A 20,022-nucleotide genomic window follows, 5' to 3' on the forward strand; every position below is an offset into this window, starting at 1 on the left:
TATGGGGAAGGGAGACCTGTCTCCTCTCACTGACCAGGTTAATATTATTATTATTATGGGGAAGGGAGACCTGTCTCACTGACCAGGTTAATATTATTATTATTATGGGGAAGGGAGACCTGCCTCCTCTCACTGACCAGGTTAATAATATTAATATTATGGGGAAGGGAGACCTGCCTCCTCTCACTGACCAGGTTAATATTATTATTATTATGGGGAAGGGAGACCTGCCTCCTCTCACTGACCAGGTTAATATTATTATTATTATGGGGAAGGGAGACCTGTCTCCTCTCACTGACCAGGTTAATATTATTATTATTATGGGGAAGGGAGACATGTCTCACTGACTAGGTTAATATTATTATTATTATGGGGAAGGGAGACCTGTCTCACTGACCAGGTTAATATTATTATTATTATGGGGAAGGGAGACCTGCCTCCTCTCACTGACCAGGTTAATATTATTATTATTATGGGGAAGGGAGACCTGTCTCACTGACCAGGTTAATATTATTATTATTATGGGGAAGGGAGACCTGTCTCACTGACCAGGTTAATATTATTATTATTATGGGGAAGGGAGACCTGTCTCTCTGACCAGGTTAATATTATTATTATTATGGGGAAGGGAGACCTGTCTCACTGACCAGGTTAATATTATTATTATTATGCGGAAGGGAGACCTTTCTCCTCTCACTGACCAGGTTAATATTATTATTATTATGGGGAAGGGAGACCTGTCTCCTCTCACTGACCAGGTTAATATTATTATTATTATGGGGAAGGGAGACCTGCCTCCCCTCACTGACCAGGTTAATATTATTATTATTATGGGGAAGGGAGACCTGTCTCCTCTCACTGACCAGGTTAATATTATTATTATTATGGGGAAGGGAGACCTGTCTCCTCTCACTGACCAGGTTAATATTATTATTATTATGGGGAAGGGAGACCTGCCTCCTCTCACTGACCAGGTTAATATTATTATTATTATGGCGAAGGGATACCTGTCTCACTGACCAGGTTAATATTATTATTATTATGGGGAAGGGAGACCTGTCTCCTCTCACTGACCAGGTTAATATTATTATTATTATGGGGAAGGGAGACCTGTCTCACTGACCAGGTTAATATTATTATTATTATGGGGAAGGGAGACCTGTCTCACTGACCAGGTTAATATTATTATTATTATGGGGAAGGGAGAGCTGTCTCATCTCACTGACCAGGTTAATATTATTATTATTATGGGGAAGGGAGACCTGTCTCTCTGACCAGGTTAATATTATTATTATTATGGGGAAGGGAGACCTGTCTCACTGACCAGGTTAATATTATTATTATTATGGGGAAGGGATACCTGCCTCCTCTCACTGACCAGGTTAATATTATTATTATTATGGGGAAGGGAGACCTGTCTCCTCTCACTGACCAGGTTAATATTATTATTATTATGGGGAAGGGAGACCTGCCTCCTCTCACTGACCAGGTTAATATTATTATTATTATGGGGAAGGGAGACCTGCCTCCTCTCACTGACCAGGTTAATATTATTATTATTATGGGGAAGGGAGACCTGTCTCACTGACCAGGTTAATATTATTATTGTTATGGGGAAGGGAGACCTGCCTCACTGACCAGGTTAATATTATTATTATTATGGGGATAGGAGACCTGTCTCACTGACCAGGTTAATATTATTATTATTATGGGTAAGGGAGACCTGTCTCACTGACCAGGTTAATATTATTATTATTATGGGGAAGGGAGACCTGCCTCCTCTCACTGACCAGGTTAATATTATTATTATTATGGGGAAGGGAGACCTGTCTCCTCTCACTGACCAGGTTAATATTATTATTATTATGGGGAAGGGAGACCTGTCTCACTGACCAGGTTAATATTATTATTATTATGGGGAAGGGAGACCTGTCTCCTCTCACTGACCACGTTCATATTATTATTATTATGGGGAAGGGAGACCTGCCTCCTCTCACTGACCAGGTTAATATTATTATTATTATGGGGAAGGGAGACCTGTCTCCTCTCACTGACCAGGTTAATATTATTATTATTATGGGGAAGGGAGACCTGTCTCCTCTCACTGACCAGGTTAATATTATTATTATTATGGGGAAGGGAGACCTGCCTCCTCTCACTGACCAGGTTAATATTATTATTATTATGGCGAAGGGAGACCTGTCTCACTGACCAGGTTAATATTATTATTATTATGGGGAAGGGAGACCTGTCTCCTCTCACTGACCAGGTTAATATTATTATTATCATGGGGAAGGGAGACCTGTCTCACTGACCAGGTTAATATTATTATTATTATGGGGAAGGGAGACCTGTCTCACTGACCAGGTTAATATTATTATTATTATGGGGAAGGGAGACCTGTCTCACTGACCAGGTTAATATTATTATTGTTATGGGGAAGGGAGACCTGCCTCACTGACCAGGTTAATATTATTATTATTATGGGGAAGGGAGACCTGTCTCACTGACCAGGTTAATATTATTATTATTATGGGTAAGGGAGACCTGTCTCACTGACCAGGTTAATATTATTATTATTATGGGGAAGGGAGACCTGCCTCCTCTCACTGACCAGGTTAATATTATTATTATTATGGGGAAGGGAGACCTGTCTCCTCTCACTGACCAGGTTAATATTATTATTATTATGGGGAAGGGAGACCTGTCTCACTGACCAGGTTAATATTATTATTATTATGGGGAAGGGAGACCTGTCACCTCTCACTGACCACGTTCATATTATTATTATTATGGGGAAGGGAGACCTGCCTCCTCTCACTGACCAGGTTAATATTATTATTATTATGGGGAAGGGAGACCTGTCTCCTCTCACTGACCAGGTTAATATTATTATTATTATGGGGAAGGGAGACCTGTCTCCTCTCACTGACCAGGTTAATATTATTATTATTATGGGGAAGGGAGACCTGTCTCACTGACCAGGTTAATATTATTATTATTATGGGTAAGGGAGACCTGTCTCACTGACCAGGTTAATATTATTATTATTATGGGGAAGGGAGACCTGCCTCCTCTCACTGACCAGGTTAATATTATTATTATTATGGGGAAGGGAGACCTGTCTCCTCTCACTGACCAGGTTAATATTATTATTATTATGGGGAAGGGAGACCTGTCTCACTGACCAGGTTAATATTATTATTATTATGGGGAAGGGAGACCTGTCTCCTCTCACTGACCACGTTCATATTATTATTATTATGGGGAAGGGAGACCTGCCTCCTCTCACTGACCAGGTTAATATTATTATTATTATGGGGAAGGGAGACCTGACCTGCCTCCTCTCACTGACCAGGTTAATATTATTATTATTATGGGGAAGGGAGACCTGTCTCCTCTCACTGACCAGGTTAATATTATTATTATTATGGGGAAGGGAGACCTGCCTCCTCTCACTGACCAGGTTAATATTATTATTATTATGGCGAAGGGAGACCTGTCTCACTGACCAGGTTAATATTATTATTATTATGGGGAAGGGAGACCTGTCTCCTCTCACTGACCAGGTTAATATTATTATTATCATGGGGAAGGGAGACCTGTCTCACTGACCAGGTTAATATTATTATTATTATGGGGAAGGGAGACCTGTCTCACTGACCAGGTTAATATTATTATTATTATGGGGAAGGGAGACCTGTCTCACTGACCAGGTTAATATTATTATTGTTATGGGGAAGGGAGACCTGCCTCACTGACCAGGTTAATATTATTATTATTATGGGGAAGGGAGACCTGTCTCACTGACCAGGTTAATATTATTATTATTATGGGTAAGGGAGACCTGTCTCACTGACCAGGTTAATATTATTATTATTATGGGGAAGGGAGACCTGCCTCCTCTCACTGACCAGGTTAATATTATTATTATTATGGGGAAGGGAGACCTGTCTCCTCTCACTGACCAGGTTAATATTATTATTATTATGGGGAAGGGAGACCTGTCTCACTGACCAGGTTAATATTATTATTATTATGGGGAAGGGAGACCTGTCACCTCTCACTGACCACGTTCATATTATTATTATTATGGGGAAGGGAGACCTGCCTCCTCTCACTGACCAGGTTAATATTATTATTATTATGGGGAAGGGAGACCTGTCTCCTCTCACTGACCAGGTTAATATTATTATTATTATGGGGAAGGGAGACCTGTCTCCTCTCACTGACCAGGTTAATATTATTATTATTATGGGGAAGGGAGACCTGTCTCACTGACCAGGTTAATATTATTATTATTATGGGGAAGGGAGACCTGTCTCACTGACCAGGTTAATATTATTATTATTATGGGGAAGGGAGAGATGTCTCATCTCACTGACCAGGTTAATATTATTATTATTATGGGGAAGGGAGACCTGTCTCTCTGACCAGGTTAATATTATTATTATTATGGGGAAGGGAGACCTGTCTCACTGACCAGGTTAATATTATTATTATTATGGGGAAGGGAGACCTGTCTCACTGACCAGGTTAATATTATTATTATTATGGGGAAGGGATACCTGCCTCCTCTCACTGACCAGGTTAATATTATTATTATTATGGGGAAGGGAGACCTGTCTCACTGACCAGGTTAATATTATTATTATTATGGGGAAGGGAGACCTGTCTCCTCTCACTGACCAGGTTAATATTATTATTATTATGGGTAAGGGAGACCTGTCTCCTCTCACTGACCAGGTTAATATTATTATTATTATGGGGAAGGGAGACCTGCCTCCTCTCACTGACCAGGTTAATATTATTATTATTATGGGGAAGGGAGACCTGCCTCCTCTCACTGACCAGGTTAATATTATTATTATTATGGGGAAGGGAGACCTGCCTCCTCTCACTGACCAGGTTAATATTATTATTATTATGGGGAAGGGAGACCTGTCTCACTGACCAGGTTAATATTATTATTGTTATGGGGAAGGGAGACCTGCCTCACTGACCAGGTTAATATTATTATTATTATGGGGATAGGAGACCTGTCTCACTGACCAGGTTAATATTATTATTATTATGGGTAAGGGAGACCTGTCTCACTGACCAGGTTAATATTATTATTATTATGGGGAAGGGAGACCTGCCTCCTCTCACTGACCAGGTTAATATTATTATTATTATGGGGAAGGGAGACCTGTCTCCTCTCACTGACCAGGTTAATATTATTATTATTATGGGGAAGGGAGACCTGTCTCACTGACCAGGTTAATATTATTATTATTATGGGGAAGGGAGACCTGTCTCCTCTCACTGACCACGTTCATATTATTATTATTATGGGGAAGGGAGACCTGCCTCCTCTCACTGACCAGGTTAATATTATTATTATTATGGGGAAGGGAGACCTGTCTCCTCTCACTGACCAGGTTAATATTATTATTATTATGGGGAAGGGAGACCTGTCTCCTCTCACTGACCAGGTTAATATTATTATTATTATGGGGAAGGGAGACCTGTCTCCTCTCACTGACCAGGTTAATATTATTATTATTATGGGGAAGGGAGACCTGTCTCACTGACCAGGTTAATATTATTATTATTATGGGGAAGGGAGACCTGTCTCACTGACCAGGTTAATATTATTATTATTATGGGGAAGGGAGAGATGTCTCATCTCACTGACCAGGTTAATATTATTATTATTATGGGGAAGGGAGACCTGTCTCTCTGACCAGGTTAATATTATTATTATTATGGGGAAGGGAGACCTGTCTCACTGACCAGGTTAATATTATTATTATTATGGGGAAGGGAGACCTGTCTCACTGACCAGGTTAATATTATTATTATTATGGGGAAGGGATACCTGCCTCCTCTCACTGACCAGGTTAATATTATTATTATTATGGGGAAGGGAGACCTGTCTCACTGACCAGGTTAATATTATTATTATTATGGGGAAGGGAGACCTGTCTCCTCTCACTGACCAGGTTAATATTATTATTATTATGGGTAAGGGAGACCTGTCTCCTCTCACTGACCAGGTTAATATTATTATTATTATGGGGAAGGGAGACCTGCCTCCTCTCACTGACCAGGTTAATATTATTATTATTATGGGGAAGGGAGACCTGCCTCCTCTCACTGACCAGGTTAATATTATTATTATTATGGGGAAGGGAGACCTGTCTCACTGACCAGGTTAATATTATTATTGTTATGGGGAAGGGAGACCTGCCTCACTGACCAGGTTAATATTATTATTATTATGGGGATAGGAGACCTGTCTCACTGACCAGGTTAATATTATTATTATTATGGGTAAGGGAGACCTGTCTCACTGACCAGGTTAATATTATTATTATTATGGGGAAGGGAGACCTGCCTCCTCTCACTGACCAGGTTAATATTATTATTATTATGGGGAAGGGAGACCTGTCTCCTCTCACTGACCAGGTTAATATTATTATTATTATGGGGAAGGGAGACCTGTCTCACTGACCAGGTTAATATTATTATTATTATGGGGAAGGGAGACCTGTCTCCTCTCACTGACCACGTTCATATTATTATTATTATGGGGAAGGGAGACCTGCCTCCTCTCACTGACCAGGTTAATATTATTATTATTATGGACCAGGAAGGGAGACCTGTCTCCTCTCACTGACCAGGTTAATATTATTATTATTATGGGGAAGGGAGACCTGTCTCCTCTCACTGACCAGGTTAATATTATTATTATTATGGGGAAGGGAGACCTGCCTCCTCTCACTGACCAGGTTAATATTATTATTATTATGGCGAAGGGAGACCTGTCTCACTGACCAGGTTAATATTATTATTATTATGGGGAAGGGAGACCTGTCTCCTCTCACTGACCAGGTTAATATTATTATTATCATGGGGAAGGGAGACCTGTCTCACTGACCAGGTTAATATTATTATTATTATGGGGAAGGGAGACCTGTCTCACTGACCAGGTTAATATTATTATTATTATGGGGAAGGGAGACCTGTCTCACTGACCAGGTTAATATTATTATTGTTATGGGGAAGGGAGACCTGCCTCACTGACCAGGTTAATATTATTATTATTATGGGGAAGGGAGACCTGTCTCACTGACCAGGTTAATATTATTATTATTATGGGGAAGGGAGACCTGTCTCACTGACCAGGTTAATATTATTATTGTTATGGGGAAGGGAGACCTGCCTCACTGACCAGGTTAATATTATTATTATTATGGGGAAGGGAGACCTGTCTCACTGACCAGGTTAATATTATTATTATTATGGGGAAGGGAGACCTGCCTCCTCTCACTGACCAGGTTAATATTATTATTATTATGGGGAAGGGAGACCTGTCTCCTCTCACTGACCAGGTTAATATTATTATTATTATGGGGAAGGGAGACCTGTCTCCTCTCACTGACCAGGTTAATATTATTATTATTATGGGGAAGGGAGACCTGTCACCTCTCACTGACCAGGTTAATATTATTATTATTATGGGGAAGGGAGACCTGTCTCACTGACCAGGTTAATATTATTATTATTATGGGGAAGGGAGACCTGTCTCACTGACCAGGTTAATATTATTATTATTATGGGGAAGGGAGAGATGTCTCATCTCACTGACCAGGTTAATATTATTATTATTATGGGGAAGGGAGACCTGTCTCTCTGACCAGGTTAATATTATTATTATTATGGGGAAGGGAGACCTGTCTCACTGACCAGGTTAATATTATTATTATTATGGGGAAGGGAGACCTGTCTCACTGACCAGGTTAATATTATTATTATTATGGGGAAGGGATACCTGCCTCCTCTCACTGACCAGGTTAATATTATTATTATTATGGGGAAGGGAGACCTGTCTCATCTCACTGACCAGGTTAATAGTATTATTATTATGGGGAAGGGAGACCTGCCTCCTCTCACTGACCAGGTTAATATTATTATTATTATGGGTAAGGGAATACCCCCCTGAATTGTACAAAAATGAATGGCAAGATATTGGCATTGGACAAACCATGTACACGATGTCCAATACCACCCAAAGCGGCGTTGATTCGTGCAAAGTATATGGCAAATGCCATATGGCAATTGCCAATTGTAACACCTCAAAAATCCAACAGGGGGCGAGTGCGCTCCACCTGGGTTTTTCATATTGGAAATGCAACCCAAGTCAACATCCAAAAGAAACATTTTGAAAAAAGGATATTTTTTTCAAAAACTTTTCACCCCTTAAAAAAGTGCTTTCTGGGCCTTTTTTCGAAATTCTTTCGCTTTTTTTGTCAATTACACATGTGTAAGAACTGTATGATTATACTTTTGTCCAATTTTGATATCAAATATATATTTTTTTAATTACATGCGCATAAGGCACATGTTTTGTCCATTTGCAATATGATTTCATAGGAAGTCAAAAGTCAAAAATGTCAAAATTTGGTAAAAAACTTCACACATCCTTAAAAAAGTGCTTTCTGGACCGTTTTTCAAAATTCTTTCAATTTTTATGTCAATTACACATGTATAAGAGCTTTATCAACATACTTTAGTCATACTTTATTATCATTTTTTTGTTTTTTTACTAGTGCATAAGGCATATGTTTTCTCCATTTGGAATATGATTTCATAGGAAGTCAAAAGTCAAAAGTCAAAAATGTCAAAATTTGGTAAAAAACTTCAAACATCCTTAAAAAAGTGCTTTCTGGACCGTTTTTCAAAATTCTTTCGAATTTTGTGTCAATTACACACGTATAAGAACTGTATCAACATACTTTATTCGTATTTTATTATCATAATTTTTTTATTTTTTTTTACTTGTGCATAAGGCATATGTTTTGTCCATTTGCAATACGATTTAATAGGATGTCAAAAGTCGAAAATTTGATTTTTTTTTTCAACTTTAAAAACTAAAAAAAGTGCTTTCTGGACCGTTTTTCGAAATTGTTTCGATTTTAAGACAATTAATCATGTGTAAGAAGTGTATGAATATACTTTTGTAAAATGTTATTATCATAATTTTTTTTTTTTTACTTGTGCATAAGGAATATGATTTGTCCATTTGCAATATGATTTCATAGGAAGTCAAAAGTCAAAGTCAAAAGTCAATTTTTTTGGGGGCCAAAATTGACTGAACTGATGAACTCGGGACGGCCGGGCAGTGATAGTTGTTCATTTCCATCACTCGTTGTGTTGATTTCATCATGTCCATTTGCAATATGTTTTTTCACTATAGAATCATATTGCAAATGCGCGTGCAACTGGTAACCGGGAAAAAAAAATGATGATTTCATTATGTCCATTTGTTTATGTTTCCTTACTTTTTCAAAGTCACTGTGCATTTGCAATATGTTTTACCATCACGAATTTGTCATGCTCAAAATTCAAACTATTCTTTGCTCAAACTATACCTTTGTCAACTTGTATTATCATAATTTTTTTTTTGTTTTACTTGTGCATAAGGCATATGTTTTGTCCATTTGCAATATGATGTCATAGGAAGTCAAAAGTCAAAGTCAAAAGTAACGATTTTCCTCCGTGCAACTGGTGATCTGAAATGTGCAACTGGTGATCTGAAATGTGCAACTGGTGATCTGAAATGTGCAACTGGTAACCCAAAAAAAAATAATTTGATTCTATGTTTCCTTACTTTTTCAAAGTCACTGTGCATTTGCAATATGTTTTAATGGGCAGGTACCATCACGAATTTGTCATGCTATAAAAATCCTGCAGGAATGTGAAATTGACTGGCCCGATGAACTCGGGATGGCTTTGCAGTGATTCTGGGTCATCTCAATCGCTCGTTTGGGTTGATTTCAGAATGTCGCTTTTGGTGATGTTTTTTCACTATAGAATCATATTGCAAATGCACGTGCAACTGGTCATCCCCCCCCAAAAAAATTAGATTTTTTTTGTTTATTTTTCCTTACTTTTTCAAAGTCACTGTGCATTTGCAATATTTTTTTTCACTATAGAATCATATTGCAAATGCACGTGCAACTGGTCATCCCCCCAAAAAAAATTTAGATTTTTTTTGTTTATTTTTCCTTACTTTTTCAAAGTCACTGTGCATTTGCAATATGTTTTTTCACTATAGAATCATATTGCAAATGCACGTGCAACTGGTCACCCAAAAAAAAAAAAGTTTGATTTTTTTTGTTTATGTTTCCTTACTTTTTCAAAGTCACTGTGCATTTGCAATATGTTTCAATGGGCCGGTACCATCACGAATTGGTCATGCTATAAAAATCCTGCAGGAATGTGAAATTGACTGGCCCGATGAACTCGGGATGGCTTTGCAGTGATTCTGGTTCATCTCAATCGCTCGTTAGGGTTGATTTCAGAATGTCGCTTTTGGTGATGGTACCTCACTGTTTAAACATATTGCAAATGTACAAGAGTCAAGTGGACAAGAGTCCATCAGTCAATTAGATATCATTCTGACACCAAACTGATACAAACTGACACCAAACCCACTTTTTCCAACTCGTTTAGTAGCCAACTATTACATACTTCAGAGCTGGCCCAAAATTCACAACGCCTTGGGTTCAAACCATAAAAAAACCATAAAACACGTAGTTACGTTCTAGCTGCGGGTCCATTTCGTATGTTATGTGTTGGCCTAGCTGAGGCGACCCCAAATCCCAAGTTTCGGCTCGATAGGTCATTTGGTGTCCGAGAAAAACCCTAATTGGTGCTGAAAATCCACTATTTTCCATGACTTGCTACGGGGTCCTTGAACGAGCTATCGGACAGAAACGTCGGGGCCCGTCTCTATGGGCCGAGCCGGTTTCAATGCACCTAGCCTTGCGTCTCTGAGACTTTTCTAAACGTCGTCATTTTCGTGATGGTCAAAATGAATTGAAGGTATTGCAAATGTACGAGGCTGTTTCTCGGTCCGAGAACCATCTAGAGCCACGTAACTCACCACGCACCATCGACCGGAGGTCTAGAACAGGTTTCTAAAGTTTCGGAACTCTAGGTCTGACGGTTCTTTTTTAGCTCCAACAAAGCTAACTATTGCAGCCACTGTCTGTCTCTACGCACCCCAATACGTCCCTCCTTCCAAGTTGTGTTTTAGTGTAATTTTTTTTTCCTTTGAATTTTTTGGGGAAAAATGACTGATTTACAGTTCATGGGGGTTGCCTAATCACACATATGAAGTTTTGGACAGATCTGACTTTTTTAACCCTTCGAAACAGCCCCTGAGACACCAATTATGGCACTTCCGGTTGGCACAGGAAGCTACAAATCAACACATATCCTCATTGGGGTATGCTGTTACAGAATCCTGAGTTTTAAGTCCTTACGTTAAGAATTGACTGATTTACACAGGGTTGAATGCACTATGTCTATCAAACTGCAGGCAGGGTATGGGTAAACACTTTTAGGGGCATTTTAACCACTTCCGGTTGGTCCAGGAAGCTCAGAATCAACACAGGTAGACCTCATAGTGGCCTGATGGACTGGTACCGAAGACAGGTTCATACGGCATTCATAACCCATATAGACTTCAGGTTGAAATTAGGGGTGCAGGCAATGTATTCCTATGGGGAGAGATGACACTGCATTCTGTGAGATCAAAAAACACTGTTTTACTGTTAAGGGTTAATGCCACACGGTCAAGGTTAGGCTTGCACGGATCGGGAGGACCTTAGGAACATTCCTGTGGTGGAATTTTTCTTCTCACCCTAACGGTTCTCTCACTCTCACCCAAAATCAAATGACGTTGTGGGGCAGGCTTCATTTTGGGCCTACTATTCTAATGGTCGCTGCGCCTAGACCGAGCGAGCTACGGTCAAGCGGGATAGCTCGTTGAACTCGGCACAGTCTGGAGACTATGGTGATGCCATTTTTTGTCTTGATTTCAGACTGACATTTTGGTGATGGTCCCTCTCCGTTTAAACATATTGCAAATGCACAAAAGTCAACTAGCAAGTCAGTGTCCATCAATCAATTAGATGTCATTATGACACCAAACGGATATCAATTGACACCAAACCCACTTTTTCCTACTCATTTAGAAGCCAACTATCACATATGTCAGAGCAGGCCCATAATTCACAGCGCCTTCGGTTTAAAACATAATAAAAAGGTAAAACACATAGTTACGTTCTAGCTGCGGGTCCAGTTCGGACATTATGTGAAGGCCTATGTGAGGCGACCCCGAATCCCGAGTTTCGGCTCGATAGGTCATTTGGTGTCCGAGAAAAACCCTAATTGGTGCTGAAAATCCACTTTTTTCCATGCCTTGCTACGGGGTCCTTGAACGAGCTATCGGACAGACACGTCGGGGTCCGTCTCTATGGTCCGAGCCGGTTTCAATGCACCTAGCCTTGCGTCTCTGAGACTTTTCTAAACGTCGTCATTTTCGTAATGGTCAAAATGAATTGAAGGTATTGCAAATGTACGAGGCTGTTTCTCGGTCCGAGAACCGTCTAGAGCCACGTAACTCACCACGCACCATCGACCGGAGGTCTAGAACAGGTTTCTAAAGTTTCGGAACTCTAGGTCTGACGGTTCTTTTTTAGCTCCAACAAAGCTAACTATTGCAGCCACTGTCTGTCTCTACGCACCCCAATACGTCCCTCCATCCAAGTTGTGTTTTAGTGTGATTTTTTTTTCCTTTGATTTTTTTGGGGAAAAATGACTGATTTACAGTTCATGGGGGTTCCCTAATCACACATATGAAATTTTGGAGCGATCAGACTTTTTTAACCCTTCGAAACAGCCCCTGAGACACCAATTATGGCACTTCCGGTTGGCACAGGAAGCTACAAATCAACACATATCCTCATTGGGGTATGCTGTTACAGAATCCTGAGTTTTAAGTCCTTACGTTAAGAACTGACTGATTTACACAGGGTTGAATGCACTATGTCTGTCAAACTGCAGGCAGGGTATGGGTAAACACTTTTAGGGGCATTTTAACCACTTCCGGTTGGTCCAGGAAGCTCAGAATCAACACAGGTAGACCTCATAGTGGCCTGATGGACTGGTACCGAAGACAGGTTCATACGGCATTCATAACCCATATAGACTTCAGGTTGAAATTAGGGGTGCAGGCAATGTATTCCTATGGGGAGAGATGACACTGCATTCTGTGAGATCAAAAAACACTGTTTTACTGTTAAGGGTTAATGCCACACGGTCAAGGTTAGGCTTGCACGGATCGGGAGGACCTTAGGAACATTCCTGTGGTGGAATTTTTCTTCTCACCCTAACGGTTCTCTCACTGTCACTCAAAAGCAAATGACATTGTGGGGCAGGCTTCATTTTGGGCCTACTTTTCTAATGGTCGTTGCGCTTAGACCGAGCGAGCTACGGTCAAGCGGGATAGCTCGTTGAACTCAGCACAGTCTGGAGACTATGGTGATGCCATTTTTTGTGTTGATTTCAGAATGCCATTTTGGTGATGGTCCCTCTCCGTTTAAACATATTGCAAATGCACAAAAGTCAACTAGCAAGTCAGTGTCCATCAGTCAATTAGATGTCATTATGACACCAAACCCACTTTTTACTACTCATTTAGAAGCCAACTATCACATATGTCAGAGCAGTCCCATAATTCACAGCGCCTTTAGTTTAAAACATAATAAAAAGGTTAAACACATAGTTACGTTCTAGCTGCGGGTCCAGTTCGGACATTATGTGAAGTCCTATGTGAGGCGACCCCGAATCCCGAGTTTCGGCTCGATAGGTCATTTGGTGTCCGAGAAAAACCCTAATTGGTGCTGAAAATCCACTTTTTTCCATGCCTTGCTACGGGGTCCTTGAACGAGCTATCGGACAGACACGTTGGGGTCCGTCTCTATGGGCCGAGCCGGTTTCAATGCACCTAGCCTTGCGTCTCTGAGACTTTTCTAAACGTCGTCATTTTCGTAATGGTCAAAATGAATTGAAGGTATTGCAAATGTACGAGGCTGTTTCTCGGTCCGAGAACCATCTAGAGCCACGTAACTCACCACGCACCATCGACCGGAGGTCTAGAACAGGTTTCTAAAGTTTCGGAACTCTAGGTCTGACGGTTCTTTTTTAGCTCGAACAAAGCTAACTATTGCAGCCACTGTCTGTCTCTACGCACCCCAATACGTCCCTCCATTCAAGTTGTGTTTTAGTGTGATTTTTTTTTCCTTTGAATTTTTTGGGGAAAAATGACTGATTTACAGTTCATGGGGGTTGCCTAATCACATATATGAAGTTTTGGACAGATCTGACTTTTTTAACCCTTCGAAACAGCCCCTGAGACACCATTTAAGGCACTATAAAGGCATTATAAAGCTATAATTCACCACATATCCTCATTGGGGTATGCTTTTACAGAATCCTGAGTTTTAAGTCTTTACGTTAAGAACTGAGTTATTTACGGAGGGTTTAGTATGTGTGTGTTATTTCAGAAAATCATAGAAAATCACAGAAATCTCGCAGAGCTCCGCAGCACACTTTAAAAAGATTCGTATGAACACCCTGCAACTGGATCTGTAACCGTTGAAAAAAAAAACGCCTATTTGTGACCATCGCCAAGTTGTCATTGTTCCGTTTCTCTTATATGACGATAGATAAATGGCTGGTTCTTTTTTTATTGACACCGGAGGCTCCTTGACTTTGACCTGAAGTGGAAAAATAATTTCTCTATTTCCATTTAGGACCTTTAATCCCAGAAAAACGGCCATAACTCAAAAACCGTCGAGGCCTAGACGCCATCTTGTTCGGGGCCAACTGCCCATTATGCCAAACCTACGCTCACCAAGTTTCGGCTTCGAAATATTTTCCGTTTTCGAGATAAGGCCCCGTCGTGATTCGTGATGTTTTGCCAAATTGCCATATGATTCCGTATGCCCTCTTGTGGGAAATTCCGGGATAGCGGAAAAACGGTCAAAAACTTGTTTATTTTAATGTCCGACAAAGTTCATTTGATGACTTCCCGGTAGGTCTGGCCCTACCGCACGGCCCGACGCCGACCGCGAATTTTACAAACGATTTCGGACGTCTAGTAAGGGACCGTACATTTGCAATATGGACTTTCTCACTGATCATACACGAAATGCCGAAATGTTCCCTTAAGGTATGTAAGGGAGACCTGTCTCACTGACCAGGTTAATATTATTATTATTATGGGGAAGGGAGACCTGTCTCCTCTCACTGACCAGGTTAATATTATTATTATTATGGGTAAGGGAGACCTGTCTCACTGACCAGGTTAATATTATTATTATTATGGGGAAGGGAGACCTGCCTCCTCTCACTGACCAGGTTAATATTATTATTATTATGGGGAAGGGAGACCTGTCTCCTCTCACTGACCAGGTTAATAATATTATTATTATGGGGAAGGGAGACCTGCCTCCTCTCACTGACCAGGTTAATATTATTATTATTATGGGGAAGGGAGACCTGTCTCACTGACCAGGTTAATATTATTATTGTTATGGGGAAGGGAGACCTGCCTCACTGACCAGGTTAATATTATTATTATTATGGGGAAGGGAGACCTGCCTCCTCTCACTGACCAGGTTAATATTATTATTATTATGGGGAAGGGAGACCTGTCTCCTCGCACTGACCAGGTTAATATTATTATTATTATGGGGAAGGGAGACCTGCCTCCTCTCACTGACCAGGTTAATATTATTATTATTATGGGGAAGGGAGACCTGTCTCCTCTCACTGACCACGTTCATATTATTATTATTATGGGGAAGGGAGACCTGCCTCCTCTCACTGACCAGGTTAATATTATTATTATTATGGGGAAGGGAGACCTGTCTCCTCTCACTGACCAGGTTAATATTATTATTATTATGGGGAAGGGAGACCTGCCTCCTCTCACTGACCAGGTTAATATTATTATTATTATGGGGAAGGGAGACCTGTCTCCTCTCACTGACCACGTTCATATTATTATTATTATGGGGAAGGGAGACCTGCCTCCTCTCACTGACCAGGTTAATATTATTATTATTATGGGGAAGGGAGACCTGTCTCCTCTCACTGACCAGGTTAATATTATTATTATTATGGGGAAGGGAGACCTGTCTCACTGACCAGGTTAATATTATTATTATTATGGGGAAGGGAGACCTGTCTCACTGACCAGGTTAATATTATTATTATTATGGGGAAGGGAGACCTGTCTCACTGACCAGGTTAATATTATTATTATTATGGGGAAGGGAGACCTGCCTCCTCTCACTGACCAGGTTAATATTATCATTATTATGGGGAAGGGAGACCTGCATCCCCTCACTGACCAGGTTAATATTATTATTATTATGGGGAAGGGAGACCTGCCTCCTCTCACTGACCAGGTTAATATTATTATTATTATGGCGAAGGGAGACCTGTCTCACTGACCAGGTTAATATTATTATTATTATGGGGAAGGGAGACCTGTCTCACTGACCAGGTTAATATTATTATTATTATGGGGAAGGGAGACCTGTCTCACTGACCAGGTTAATATTATTATTATTATGGGGAAGGGAGACCTGCCTCCTCTCACTGACCAGGTTAATATTATCATTATTATGGGAAAGGGAGACCTGCATCCCCTCACTGACCAGGTTAATATTATTATTATTATGGGGAAGGGAGACCTGCCTCCTCTCACTGACCAGGTTAATATTATTATTATTATGGCGAAGGGAGACCTGTCTCACTGACCAGGTTAATATTATTATTATTATGGGGAAGGGAGACCTGTCTCACTGACCAGGTTAATATTATTATTATTATGGGGAAGGGAGACCTGTCTCACTGACCAGGTTAATATTATTATTATTATGGGGAAGGGAGACCTGCCTCCCCTCACTGACCAGGTTAATATTATTATTATTATGGGGAAGGGAGACCTGTCTCCTCTCACTGACCAGGTAAATATTATTATTATTATGGGGAAGGGAGACCTGCCTCCTCTCACTGACCAGGTTAATATTATTATGGGGAAGGGAGACCTGTCTCACTGACCAGGTTAATATTATTATTATTATGGGGAAGGGAGACCTGTCTCACTGACCAGGTTAATATTATTATTGTTATGGGGAAGGGAGACCTGCCTCACTGACCAGGTTAATATTATTATTATGGGGAAGGGAGACCTGTCTCACTGACCAGGTTAATATTATTATTGTTATGGGGAAGGGAGACCTGCCTCACTGACCAGGTTAATATTATTATTATTATGGGGAAGGGAGACCTGTCTCCTCTCACTGACCAGTTTAATATTATTATTATTATGGGGAAGGGAGACCTGTCTCACTGACCAGGTTAATATTATTATTATTATGGGGAAGGGAGACCTGTCTCACTGACCAGGTTAATATTATTATTATTATGGGGAAGGGAGACCTGCCTCCTCTCACTGACCAGGTTAATATTATCATTATTATGGGGAAGGGAGACCTGCATCCCCTCACTGACCAGGTTAATATTATTATTATTATGGGGAAGGGAGACCTGCCTCCTCTCACTGACCAGGTTAATATTATTATTATTATGGGGAAGGGAGACCTGTCTCACTGACCAGGTTAATATTATTATTATTATGGGGAAGGGAGACCTGTCTCCTCTCACTGACCAGGTTAATATTATTATTATTATGGGGAAGGGAGACCTGTCTCCTCTCACTGACCAGGTTAATATTATTATTATTATGGGGAAGGGAGACCTGTCTCCTCTCACTAACCAGGTTAATATTATTATTATTATGGGGAAGGGAGACCTGTCTCACTGACCAGGTTAATATTATTATTATTATGGGGAAGGGAGACCTGCCTCCTCTCACTGACCAGGTTAATATTATTAGTATTATGGGGAAGGGAGACCTGCCTCCTCCCACTGACCAGGTTAATATTATTATTATTATGGGGAAGGGAGACCTGCCTCCTCTCACTGACCAGGTTAATATTATTATTATTATGGGGAAGGGAGACCTGCCTCCTCTCACTGACCAGGTTAATATTATTATTATTATGGGGAAGGGAGACCTGTCTCCTCTCACTGACCAGGTTAATATTATTATTATTATGGGGAAGGGAGACCTGTCTCCTCTCACTGACCAGGTTAATATTATTAGTATTATGGGGAAGGGAGACCTGTCTCCTCTCACTGACCAGGTTAATATTATTATTATTATGGGGAAGGGAGACCTGTCTCACTGACCAGGTTAATATTATTATTATTATGGGGAAGGGAGACCTGTCTCCTCTCACTGACCACGTTCATATTATTATTATTATGGGGAAGGGAGACCTGCCTCCTCTCACTGACCAGGTTAATATTATTATTATTATGGGGAAGGGAGACCTGTCTCCTCTCACTGACCAGGTTAATATTATTATTATTATGGGGAAGGGAGACCTGTCTCACTGACCAGGTTATTATTATTATTATTATGGGGAAGGGAGACCTGTCTCACTGACCAGGTTATTATTATTATTATTATGGGGAAGGGAGACCTATCTCACTGACCAGGTTATTATTATTATTATTATGGGGAAGGGAGACCTGTCTCCTCTCACTGACCAGGTTAATATTATTATTATTGTGGGGAAGGGAGACCTGCCTCCTCTCACTGACCAGGTTAATATTATTATTATTATGGGGAAGGGAGACCTGCCTCCTCTCACTGACCAGGTTAATATTATTATTATTATGGGGAAGGGAGACCTGCTTCCTCTCACTGACCAGGTTAATATTATTATTATTATGGGGAAGGGAGACCTGCCTCCCCTCACTGACCAGGTTAATATTATTATTATTATGGGGAAGGGAGACCTGTCTCCTCTCACTGACCAGGTTAATATTATTATTATTATTGGGAAGTGAGACCTGCCTCCTCTCACTGACCAGGTTAATATTATTATGGGGAAGGGAGACCTGTCTCACTGACCAGGTTAATATTATTATTATTATGGGGAAGGGAGACCTGTCTCACTGACCAGGTTAATATTATTATTGTTATGGGGAAGGGAGACCTGCCTCACTGACCTGGTTAATATTATTATTATGGGGAAGGGAGACCTGTCTCACTGACCAGGTTAATATTATTATTGTTATGGGGAATGGAGACCTGCCTCACTGACCAGGTTAATATTATTATTATTATGGGGAAGGGAGACCTGTCTCCTCTCACTGACCAGGTTAATATTATTATTATTATGGGGAAGGGATACCTGCCTCCCCTCACTGACCAGGTTAATATTATTATTATTATGGGGAAGGGAGACCTGTCTCCTCTCACTGACCAGGTTAATATTATTATTATTATGGGGAATTGAGACCTGCCTCCTCTCACTGACCAGGTTAATATTATTATGGGGAAGGGAGACCTGTCTCACTGACCAGGTTAATATTATTATTATTATGGGGAAGGGAGACCTGTCTCCTCTCACTGACCAGGTTAATATTATTATTATTATGGGGAAGGGAGACCTGTCTCCTCTCACTGACCAGGTTAATATTATTATTATTATGGGGAAGGGAGACCTGGCTCACTGACCAGGTTAATATTATTATTATTATGGGGAAGGGAGACCTGTCTCCTCTCACTGACCAGGTTAATATTATTATTATTATAGGGAAGGGAGACCTGTCTCACTGACCAGGTTAATATTATTATTATTATGGGGAAGGGAGACCTGCCTCCTCTCACTAAACCAGGTTAATATTATCATTATTATGGGGAAGGGAGACCTGCCTCCCCTCACTGACCAGGTTAATATTATTATTATTATGGGGAAGGGAGACCTGCCTCCTCTCACTGACCAGGTTAATATTATTATTATTATGGGGAAGGGAGACCTGTCTCCTCTCAGTGACCAGGTTAATATTTTTATTATTATGGGGAAGGGAGACCTGTCTCCTCTCACTGACCAGGTTAATATTATTATTATTCTGGGGAAGGGAGACCTGCCTCCTCTTACTGACCAGGTTAATATTATTATTATTATGGGGAAGGGAGACCTGTCTCACTGACCAGGTTAATATTATTATTATTATGGGGAAGGGAGACCT

At 40.6% G+C, this 20,022-nt stretch overlaps 1 protein-coding gene across 1 annotated transcript in view; it reads left to right on the plus strand.

Moving 5' to 3' along the window:
- The window catches only part of LOC139419172 (bifunctional heparan sulfate N-deacetylase/N-sulfotransferase 4-like), a 77,343-nt gene that overhangs the window by 971 nt on the left and 56,350 nt on the right, over positions 1 to 20,022 (plus strand). The window lies entirely within an intron of this gene.

Source organism: Oncorhynchus clarkii, chromosome 10 (assembly GCF_045791955.1).
Source record: "Oncorhynchus clarkii lewisi isolate Uvic-CL-2024 chromosome 10, UVic_Ocla_1.0, whole genome shotgun sequence".
In the NCBI taxonomy this organism is placed as follows: domain Eukaryota; kingdom Metazoa; phylum Chordata; class Actinopteri; order Salmoniformes; family Salmonidae; genus Oncorhynchus; species Oncorhynchus clarkii.